Genomic DNA, 11,137 nt, shown 5'->3' on the forward strand with positions numbered 1-11,137 from the left:
CTGACTGACTTCACTCTGTATGACAGACTAGGTTCATCCACATCTCTACAAATGACCCAATTTCATTTCTCTTTATGGCTGAGTAATATTCCATTGTATATATGTACCACAACTTCTTTATCCATTCATCTGTCGATGGACATATAGATTGTTTCCATGTCCTGGCTATTGTAAATAGTGTTGCAGTGAACACTGGGGTACATGTGTCTTTTTAAATTATGTTTTTCTCAGGGTATATGCCCAGTAGTGGGATTGCTGGATCTTATGGTAGTTCTATTTTTAGTTTTTTAAGGAACCTCCCTACTGTTCTCCATAGTGGCTGTACCAATTTACATTCCCACCACCAGTGCAAGAGGGTTCCCTTTTCTCTGCACCCTCTCCAGCATTTATTGTTTGTAGATTTTCTGATGATACCCATTGTAACTGGTGTGAGGTGATACCTCATTGTAGTTTTGATTTGCATTTCTCTAATAATTAGTGATGTTGAGCATCTTTTCATGTGCCTCTTGGCCATCTGTATGTCTTCTTTGCTGAAATGTCTGTTTAGGTCTTCCACCCATTTTTAGACTGGGTTGTTTGTTTTTTGATATTGAGCTGCATGAGCTGTTTGCATATTTTAGAGATTAATTCTTTGTCCTTTTCTTCATTTGCAAATATTTCTCCCATTCTGTGGGTTGTTTTTTCATCCTGTTTTTGGTTTCCTTTGCTGTGCAAAAGCTTTTAAGTTTCATTAGGTCCCATTAGCTTATTTTTGTTTTTATTTTCATTACTCTAGGAGGTGGGTCATAAAAGATCTTGCTGTGATTTATGTCAAAGAGTGTTTTTCCTATGTTTTCCTCTAAGAGTTTTATAGTGTCCAGTCTTACATTTAGGTTTTTAATCCACTTTGAGTTTATTTTTGTATATGGTGTTAGGTAGTGTTCTAATTTCATTCATCTACATGTTGTTGTCCAGTTTTCCCAGGACCATTTATTGAAGAGGATGTCTTGTCTCCATTGTATATTCTTGTCTCCTTTGTCATAGATTAGGTGACCATAGGTGTGTGGTTTTATCTCTGGGCTTTTTGTCTTGTACCATTGATGTATATTTCTGTTTTTGTGCCAGTACCATACTGTCTTGACTACTGTAGCTTTGTAGTATAGTCTGAAGTTGGGGAGCCTGATTCCTCCAGCTCCGTTTTTCTTTCTCAAGATTGCTTTGGCTATTCGGGGTCTTTTGTGTTTCCATACAAATTGTATAATTTTTTGTTCTAGTTCCGTGAAAAATGCCACTGGTAATTTGATGGGGAAAGATTCTTGGTGAATGTTCAGTTCTGTAGCCACTAGCCACATGTAGTTTGAGCAACCTGAAAGGTGGCTAGTGAGTTGGAAGAACTTCATTTTAAATTTTAATTAATTCATTATTTATAATGAATTATATTTATACTATAACTTATATTATCAACATAATTTATAACATATAATTTATTATAACATAGCATCATTATATGATCAAATTGATAAGAGCCACATGTGGCCAGTGGCTTCTGTATTGGACAGCACAGCTTGGAGCATGTTGGAAACATGGGCATTTTGGTTATCACCGTGACCAGCGGGCACCGGAGGCATTTGTTCCACAGTGCCTGCAATGTCAGGCTTTGATGAAAGTCAGAGCTGGGATGGCTTGTTCCTCCACAGGGGTTCTGGCAGAGCAGTCTGATCTGAGAACACAGTGTTTTCCCAGCTCAGCTCTGCAGACCTCGCTGCCTGCCCCACGGCAGGGCTACTTGAGTCGGGGCCCTCCCCTGGGCGAAACCAGGGAAGCAGGCCGTCCTACACAGGAGTTCCTCGTGAGTAATGAGGGCCCAACACAATGTGTCTCACTGTTGAGCAGGGCTTTGTGTTGAGCAGGGCTTGCTTAACCTGAGAGACATCCTTGTGCTGTTTCCTTGGGTAGCCACCCTGGGCACCAGCGCCCTCGTTGGGTGTCATGCGGCAGCGAGGTGGCACTGCCGAGCCCCAAAGGAGGGCTGAGGGGAGACTCAAGCTGAGGTGAGGGCCCTTTCTGTGGCCCGGCCGTGACCATAGCTGCCCTGGTGCACCGCACTTCTTGCTGCTGTCAAAGGATTCATCAGGACGTCTTACTTGCCACTTGCAGCTTGGTCTGACTGCAGCCCAGCAGAGGGCTCAGAGGGGCGGTGGTCAGGGTGCTGGTTTAACCCTCCCCACCTGTCCCTCTGCCCACTGATCCCAAAGACTGGACCTTGGGGGTCATTTCCCACTCGGAGCCCCAGGGTGGAGGTGGGACCTGGTCACCTGGAAGGGGCCCCCAGTTCTCCCTGTGCCCCAGGCTCGGTGGGCACGGAAGAAGCAGGGTGATCTGTGTAGGGGGCCTGAGAGCACAGGTTGCTGGGGGACCAGGAGCACAGCCCCCCACCGACAGGACACGGGAGCAGAAGACGTGACAGTGTGGCTGTTGGCGGTGCCCGTCCCAGCCCCGGGGCGCAGAGCTGCCAGAGGCGCGGCCTGGCCAGGGGCGGAGCAGCACCTAGTGGGCTGCGCGGCCAGCGACTGCGCTCGGGAAGTGCACGTGTGTGTGTGTGTTCTAGGACTTGCTGAGGTAGGGCTTCGGGCGTGTGGATGTGTGGCTGTAGAGCAGGTAATTCAGTTCGCCTCCGTACTTGTACTGTGCTCTTCCTAGGCCTCTTCTGGTGTACCAGCCCCAAGCTCTGTAATCTCATTATTGTCCAGTTAATAGCCTGTGAAATCCTGACCTTTTCCTTGAAGTTAAGTGAAAACAACATGTACATACAAATTGTTTTCTTATTTTGCAGTATTATTGAAAAAAGTTGTGTCAAAAACCTTTATACATTTACATTTTATCTAAAACTGTTACTAATTTAGAATTTAACATTTTATGCTCAAGTAAACAAAATGTATTTATACTAATTTTTTGTATATTTTGTATTTTTTTTTTTGTTGTTACATGGGCCTCTCCCGCTTCAGAGCACAGGCTACAGACGCGCAGGCTCAGCGGCCATGGCTCACAGGCCCAGCCGCTCTGCGGCACGTGGGATCTTCCCAGACCGGGGCACGAACCCACGTCCCCTGCATCGGCAGGCGGACTATCAACCACTGCACCACCAGGGAAGCCCCTAATTTTTTGTATTTTAAGATGGATTTTTGACTGTAAAATAGGAGGCATGCTTTCTCAACCTACAGTTGCACCATCTACATCTAAAGATGCTGGAAAAGGGAGTTCCCTTCTTTTTGAGTGGTTAGGATTCTGGGCTTTCACTGCGGTGGCCCGGGTTCAATCCCTGGTCAGGGAACTGACATCCTGCATGCTGCATGGTACGGCCAAAAAAAAAAAGAAAAGAAAAAAATCCCAGAAAAGGGAAACTGATGTATAGCAGAGTTGTTCTCTGCAAGACAGGAGTCAAATCCATAGAACTGGGCAAAACTATACATTAGCAAAGAAAATATGACAAAAGCTCTCTTTTCGTCAGTTTTATAGATGTTGCACGTTGAGTGTTGTCTGAGCCCTGTGCTCCTGGAAGCGGTGACAGTTGAGAGATCCCCGTGTCTCAAATCCAATCTTTACGTCTGGGACAGGGCCCCCTCCCATCCCTCATCCCCATGACCCCTTCTCCACTTGCCTCTGTAATACCCTAGACCCCTTCCTGTTTGAGACATTGCTCATTAATGAACAGTCTCCCCAGCACAGCAGCCCGAGTGAAATCACCTCCTTAGTTGTCAGTGCATTTTGTCTTTGATAGTTTTGGTGCCGTGACTTGTTCAGGAGCAAAGCCTGTGCTTGGATCCCTGCTTCCTCCACCCTCATGGGGAGCCTCTTCATTCCTGACTGTAGAATTGGGGCCGATGGTATTTCTGACTTCTGCTCCTGTACTCTGGACTGTGGCCATCAGTAGCACAGGAAGCATTTTATTTTGATTCTTTTTGAGCGCTCACCTGGTCTCATGGTCTGACCAGTTGGGTTATAGAGATCAGGTCTCTGTTGGGTAAAAGGAGACAGGAAGTCTTGTTTGTTACTCTTTTCTGTTCATCTACTTTGAGCTCATCAATTAAAGATTCGTACCCACTGGGAAGAGAACAGCTCTTTGATGTGGACTAGTGAATTCTGTTCATCTCTGTTGACTGCTGCCCAGGGCTGAAATTTTAGAATCGGAGTTATAAGCTCTTGGTCTGTGCCTGTCATTCAGAAAGGCCTTTACTTCTCATTATGTGAGTGTGTGATGTTTTCCTACCTCTGGGTGGTATTGCCAGATCAGATTATTAAATTGCTTAAATTAAAGGAGCTCTATTTTCATTGACTTAGAGATAAATAAGCACCTTATAAATGCAATATTCTTAAAATTTCCAGAAGTTAAGGAAACTGAACTTCTAATACTTTCAAAGAACAGAAAGAAAAGATACATTCTTACAGAAATTAACTCAGAAATGTTTTAAGAATAAGTTCACATTATTTAGGCAAATGAGACTAGCTTAATATTTTTAGTTTAATATAAACAGCTATGTCTTCTCTGACCATTAAGTGCTTACATTTTTATTCTACTTGGGTATATTCTTCTTAAATTTATGCAACTTTAGTGATCAAATAAGCTAGCATTACTTACACTAACTGTTGAAGATTATGAAACACCTGTTTGTATCTAACCAAATCAAATCATTATTCTGACAAACTTTATTTCAACAATAATTACTTTTTTTGAAGATAATTGCCAAGATGTTTAGGTAACTTAATCCTTGTACTTATAGTGTATTGAGTTAATTAAGCAAAAATACCTAGATCATCTCCAAGTAAGAGAATGCTGAAACACTGTTACTAAGCTTAATTAATTAATTTATTTATGTATGTATTTGCCACACAGCTTGCCTTAGTTCCCTGACCAGGGATCAAACCGAGGCCCTGGCAGTGAAAGTGCCGAGTCCTAACCACTGGACCACCAGGGAATTCCCTAAATTTTGCATTCCTTTGCTTCTTATTTTTATTTGCTGCAGAGGGCTGTATCTTTGGGTCTGTAATGAACATGCGCATTTCCGCTCATTTCTTGCATTTTGTAAGGTGTAAGGCCACACACAGCTGCTAGTCTGCGATAAAGAGCTGCTGTGTGACAGACAGTGCACGATTGTCCACCCTGTTATCTCTCAACTGGGAGTTAGTTACTTTGGTAAAAAGTATCATTAATATGTGGTTTAGACTAAGTAGAAAGAATTTTGGAGAAACACAACTGAGTACATATATCTATTTTTCAAGGAAAACAGTAGTTTTGTCCTAAAGAAGTGATTCTTTTTTTTTAGTCTCCATCCCCTTTCTGCACTCTTCAAGCTTATTGAGGACCGAGAAAAGCTTTCTCTGTGGTTTAACTATTGACATTTACTATACTGGAAGCAGAAACTGAGAAAACTTTGAAATGCTTACTCATTGATTCATTTGACAGTAGGAACAATTAACATTGCACGTTAATATCTTAGTAATATTATAGAATTAGTTCTGACCATGTGGACCCCCAGTGCTAGGGTCTGAAAATGCCCCCTAAAATTCTTATGTTGAAATCCTGTCCTCCAGAGATGATGCTGTTAGCAGGTAGGGCCTTTGAGAGGTGCTTAACTCATGAGTGGGATTAGTGCTCTTATAAAAGAGGCTCCAGGGAGCTCCCTACCCCTTTCAGTCAGGTGCATGTATAAGGAGAAATCTGCCACCCGGACGAAGGCCCTCGCCACGCCACACTGGTGCTTGATCTTGGACTTCCAGCCTCTAGAACTGTGAGAAACACATTCTTGTTGTTTGTAAGCCACGTAGTCTGTGGTATTTTGTTATAGCAGCCTAAATGAGCTAAGACACCTTGAGACTGGTCTAGAGTATAGTGTCCATTTGTCCTGGAATATGAAAGGGTGCAGTGAAAGACAAAGTTTGGAAATGAATTTTATTCACCTTGATTTATAATACCTGAATTTGAAAAGTTAAAATCTTGGCAAAGTTTGCTTAATTTGATAGGCTTGTTTCCTTGGTTTACTGTTTATTACCTTCACCTACAACATCAAGGATCACTTATTCTGTCATTTAATCTATCTAGACAACAACAATTCTGTATCTTACCAGAATAGCCTTCTTTGGTTTATATTCATTTATTATGTCTTTGATTATTTATCAAAGTTTCTCATTTAAGAATGGGCTAAGGTTCTTTGCAATCATATTACTGTCTATTTTTTTTAATGTTTTATTGTCACTTTGAAATGAATAGCCAAATATTGTTTCTCAGGTACCCATGATTTGATTCCTATCTTAAATCTGATAACTTTGATTTTTATGTTCTCATATTGAATCCTAAATGTATAATAAAATGAAATAACAAAATTCCAAAATCTCACCTGGAATGTCATATTTGAGAATGATGTTCCTTCAGGACATCTTTTACACCTAAAACTGTCTTTGAATTTCCCTGAGGATACCTGGAAAATCACAGAGCATTTGTTCTTGTTTATTCTTCTTTGAAAATAGGGCTAATTATGTATATAATTATTTTATCTAAATTGGGGGGGGTTGACTTAATTATCTTGTTTTGCATGCTGCAGAAATATCCAGATTTCCTTGTCAATTGCACTATTCTTGTAATGAACTCTCATCCAGTCTTTAACTTTTTTTTTTTTTTTTTTTTTTTTTTTTTTTTGTGGTACATGGGCCTCTCACTGTTGTGGCCTCTCCTGTTGCGGAGCACAGGCTCTGGACGCGCAGGCTCAGCGGCCATGGCTCACGGGCGCAGCCGCTCCACGGCATGTGGGATCTTCCTGGACTGGGGCACGAACCCGTGTCCCCTGCATCGGCAGGCGGACTCTCAACCACTGTGCCACCAGGGAAGCCCCAGTCTTTATTTTTTTATTTTTTTATTTTTTTATTTTTTTGCGGTACGCGGGCCTCTCACTGCTGTGGCCTCTCCCATTGCGGAGCACAGGCTCCAGACGCGCAGGCTCAGCGGCCATGGCTCACGGGACCAGCCGCTCTGCGGCATGTGGGATCTTCCCGGACTGGGGCACGAACCCGTGTCCCCTGCATCGGCAGGTGGACTCCCAACCACTGCGCCACCAGGGAAGCCCCCCCCAGTCTTTAACTTTTGAAAATTATTTGGATATATAAGGAACTCCTTCCTCTGTTCTTTGAAGTTATCTGCAACTCATAACAATATAGTAGACTATGATTTTATAAACAGAAATGTGCAATTTATAAAATGATATCTTATTTTTCCTACCTGACCCGTACAGGTAGGAACTCCTACCTGTAGAAACTCTTACTGAGTTCTCTTATTTTCATAGCAGTATAAGTTGTTATCGTAAATTCAGTAAGATTGTCTTCCTTGTTAATGGATGTAGCTGGAAATGTTGGTTATGGAACCAAAGCCTTGCCTGGAATATCATACTTGAGCATGATGATCATTTCACCAGATATGACCAGACACTTTTAAGAAGCTAAGGTTGACTTTATGGAGCCAATGCTTACAAAACCCTCTTTGGAACACTAGCCTGTTTCCTGGCTTACAGGTCTCCTAGCCTTACAGGTGAGTAAGGAAGGTCACTTCCTGGCAGGCCCAGGAACCTTAAGATATCTTGGGAACCTTGAGAAGAGAGGAATTCACCTAAGTCTATAGGTACTGCAGTGAGATCTGGTGGCAGTTCTTTGCTTGGTTTCCTAGCCTCAAGATGCTTTTTTAAAAGTGCAGTCTGGGGCTTCCCTGGTGGCTCAGTGGTTGAGAGTCCACCTGCAGATGCAGGGGACATGGGTTTGTGCCCAGGTCCAGGAAGATCCCACATGCCGCGGAGCGGCTAGGCCCATGAGCCATGGCCGCTGAGCCTGTGCGTCCGGAGCCTGTGCTCTGCAACGGGAGAAGCCACAACAGTGAGAGGCCCGCGTACTGCAAAAAAAAAAAAAAAGTGCGGTCTGAGGACTTCTCTGGTGGTGCAGAGGTTAAGAATCCTCCTGCCAACTCAGGGGACACAGGTTCAATCCCTGATCTGGGAAGATTCCACATGCCGTGTGGAGCAACTAAGCCCATGCGCCACAAGTACTGAGCCCGCATGCTGCAACTACTGAAGGCCACGTGCCCTAGGGCCCCTGCACCGCAACTACGGAGCCCCTGCATACTGCAACCACTAAAGCCCGCTCTCCGCAACAAAAGCAGCCACTGCAATGAGAAGCCCGCGCACCGCAACGAGGAGTAACCCCCGCTCGCCATAACTAGAGAAAGCCTGTGCACAGCAACAAAGACCCAGCTCAGCCAAAAAAAAAAAAAAAAAAAAAAAAGTGCACTCTGAGATTCCTTAGGAAAACTTCCAGTACAGCGAACTTAGGAAGGCCTGAGGTAAATTACCATTCTTGCTGCATCTATGAAAACACCAGGCCAGATCTAATGAGACCAGACTTATTTTGCAGGCAAGATTAGTGTATCTTTGATATTAGAGACCTGAGCGCAAAAATTGTGTTTCAGTAGAAAACTATGCACTGCGCATTCTTGTAGGTATTCAGATTCCAGCCCTGTTAATTGTCTTTGAGCCACTTTGCACTTCCTTTGTAAATTGTAGGTAACTGATGGAGGTGCAAACTGTCTTGTAAATTTTTTTTAAACATTTATTTATTTATTTTGGCTGCGTTGGGTCTTTATTGCTGTGCGTGGGCTTTCTCTAGTTGCGGCGAGCGGGGGCTACTCTTCGTTGAGGTGCGTAGGCTTCTCATTGTGGTGGCTTCTCGTTGCAGAGCATGGGCTCTAGGCACGTGGGCTTCAGTAGTTGTGGCGCACGGGTTTAGTTGCTCCACAGCATGTGGGATCTTCCCAGACCAGGGCTCGAACCTGTGTCCCCTGTATTGTCAGGTGGATTCTTAATCACTGTGCCACCAGGGAAGCCCTTATCTGGTAGAGATTTAATTGACTTCCTTGACAATGGAAGAATCAGTTCTGGTACCTACTTGCACATTGAACTGGACCCTGCTACCTTTCCCAAATTGTCAAACCTTACTAAATTTTCAGTGTTTACAGTTTGTGTCAGCATCTGGCAACAACCCTCCAAATGAATGTTTCCAGTTTTCCTCCTTCCCACCCAACTTGGCATCACTAAGGCTGAAACCTGACCAGCTAGATCTCTGTTGGGTCTCTGGATCACCTGGCCATTTCCCCAGGATCTGGAGAAGCCTGGTGACTTGTTACAAACCTGGAAGGAGTTATCGCTGCAGCAGACATTTCATGAGCTGGATTTCCCTGGACAGGTGGGCCAAAGGCTCGGGTCACACATGTCCTGTATGGAGGCAACCAAGACTGTGAACAGCATCACCAAAAGCATTGACATCTAGCAAGGAGGCTTTAAGAGGCCCAATAATCAGTGCTACTGCATAGCTGAAAGATTTTCCTGCACGGACCTCTTAGAATCTGCTGGACTAGTTACTTTCAGTGTTCAATCTGGGGCTCTTACTTTCATACAGCTTTTATATTCCTTTTTCATTTAGGTTTCCCTCTTTTAAGAAGTCTGATCTCTAGGACCCTGAAAGAACTGACCTTCGCCACCACCTTCCAACAGATGGTTCAAATGGTTTTACAAAACACCAACAAGAATGCCTGAGATATAAACACTTGGACCCTTCTTCACCTACACAGGAGGTTTATGATTGCCTCTGAGTTCAGCAACAACTGAAATTTGAGGGGAATAACCACATTGACCCTCTAATGTTCTGGGAGATGGCTAATTGTGAAGGACCACCCTGTGCTTGCGGATTGGACCTGCCTCCACCCTTTTTCATGACTCCCTTGTTTATCTGCCTCTATAAAGTCCCAGACCCCCTTCCACTTCCTTGAACCCTTTCCCCTAGTGCAATAGGCTGAATAGAATCATCTCCTTAATTGTCCAGTGCATTTTGTCTTCCACAGTGTTAAAATCTTACTTTAGTTTGTTGTATCTTATGCAATAGAACATTTTCAGTACTACTGTGCCACTTAAGTTGCATTATCACTTTAAGACCAATACTTCTGAATTTCAAGGAATTGAATGATTTAAATATTTGAAAGACCAAATTTATTTCTCCCATCTTTTAAAATTAGATATGAAAAAACTGCTAGGACATCTTACAGGTTATCAGGCAGTCTTGACTAGAGAAATATGCACAATAGCTGAGAGAGTAATAAAGCCTATGCATTCAACATTGCTGGATGAAAATACAGTAAAAAATCACAGAAGTGAATCTATTTCTGGAATGTTGGAGTGAAGGGCATGGTGGACTCTCCCCCCAACAAAACAACCATTTAACTGGAGAAAATTATTAAAAACAATAATTAAAAGTCTCTGGAAATTGTCCTAAGGGCATACAGCAAATGGAGAAACATTCGTTCAAGAAAACCTAAATCTCAATAATAAGATTTCTTTGGCAACTGAGCTACAACCCACTCCCTCCCCTGTCAGCTCCACCTTACAGAAACGCTATTCCAGGCACCCTACTTGGTGCAGCCAAGAAGAGGAGGGACTCCCCCCAGACCCTACCAGTAGAGCAGAGGCTGTACTCCAGGTGCACAGGCTGAGAATCCTGGGACCGCAATCCCCACCCCAGATTGCTTATGGGGGGAGGTTCCACACCAAGAGGGGCAAGCCAAGAAGACCAGGAGCTACTTTTAGCCCAGAGCCCACTTTTAGAGAAGACATGTTCAGTTTAGGATAAGTGGGTTGCTGTCCCTAAGCCTAGATCCTGTGCGGTGGTGCAGAGATTCTCTCCAGGGGAGAGTCCGACCATAAGGACTAAGCTCCCAGCTCCGTCCGAGGGGGACTGATTTTATTTGGAGGAGAGGCTGGAACATTTCATGCTAATTAAGGGTGTTGTTGAAAACAAGGGAGATTTTGGTTGAGAGCGATTAAGAAGGCACTCATAGCTCCATGATACTAGTAGCAACAAACAAAATGGCAGAGAAACCAGAAGTTTGATAGAGAAAACCAGGGAAAGAAACAGCCAAGAAAAATTCTCCAGGGATCACAGTCAACCATAGGTGTCAGGAAGTCTGTATACAAGCATTAGGCTTCACCCACTTAGGAGAAATCGCAGCAGGATGTGAGCAGTCTTGGAAACACTTTCCAGTCTGCACAAAAAGCACAATGTGGAAGCCTCTGGCACA

Source organism: Mesoplodon bidens (assembly GCF_964165515.1).
Source record: "Mesoplodon bidens genome assembly, chromosome: 8".
Taxonomy (NCBI): Eukaryota; Metazoa; Chordata; class Mammalia; order Artiodactyla; family Ziphiidae; genus Mesoplodon; species Mesoplodon bidens.